Here is a 928-nt window from a genome sequence, read left to right as displayed (position 1 = left end):
TCATCACTTCCATGTTTTCATGTATCATGTGTATCTCTTTATTTCTTAAAAACATTTATTTATTTAAGAGTGAGAAAGAGAACATGCACACGAGTGGGGGGAGGGACAGAGAGACAAGCAGATTCCCTTCTGAGTGTGGAGCCCAGTGAGGGGCTCGATCCTAGGACCCTGAGATCATGATGTGAGCCTAAATCGAAAGTCAGACGCTCAACTAACTGAGCCACCCAGGCATCCATGTATCTCTCTTTTTTTAATCACTTCTCATAGCTGAATTTAACATTTGTTTATTCAGTTAGTCCCTCCTACTACATAGTTAAGCTTTCTGATGGCAAATTCTCTATCTCTTGATCCTCATTTTATCCTAAGCATACAGCACAGTGCCTGTATTATTGTAAGATTTCAGTATTCTTTGTTGAATGAAAGTTGTGTTATCATTTGTGTCTATGCAACTGTGTGTACTGGGTGCCTGGGTGGCTCAGTTGGTTAAATGTTTGCCTTCTGTTCGGGTCATACTCTTGGAGTCCCAGGATCAAGCCCCACATGGGGCTCCCTGCTCAGCAGGGAGTCTGCTTCTCCCTCTGCCCCTCACCCTGTTTGTGCGTTCTCTCTCTTTCTCAAATAAATAAAATCATTAAAAAAAAGAAACTGTACAATATCTAATTCTGAATCATAGTGTGACAAAGCATTTGAGACAAAACATTTAAGTCTAAACATGATTCAGGGAAACCATTTGTTTAAGAAGTTGAAAGAATTCAACTTCCCAGATATATCCACATTAGGGTAATGCCCAGAGAACTGGGTCTGTTCCACATCCTGTTAAATAGCAGCCTGATAATGTCATGTATAAGGAAAGAATATGTCATACTGTCAAATATGTCAAATATAATGTAATATTCCAGGAAAGTAAAGGAATAAAAGTAATTTATCA

The sequence above is a fragment of the Leptonychotes weddellii genome, chromosome 7 (genome assembly GCF_054177405.1).
Source record: "Leptonychotes weddellii isolate Sample4059 chromosome 7, ASM5417740v2, whole genome shotgun sequence".
In the NCBI taxonomy this organism is placed as follows: domain Eukaryota; kingdom Metazoa; phylum Chordata; class Mammalia; order Carnivora; family Phocidae; genus Leptonychotes; species Leptonychotes weddellii.
This window is presented reverse-complemented; position numbering follows the sequence as displayed.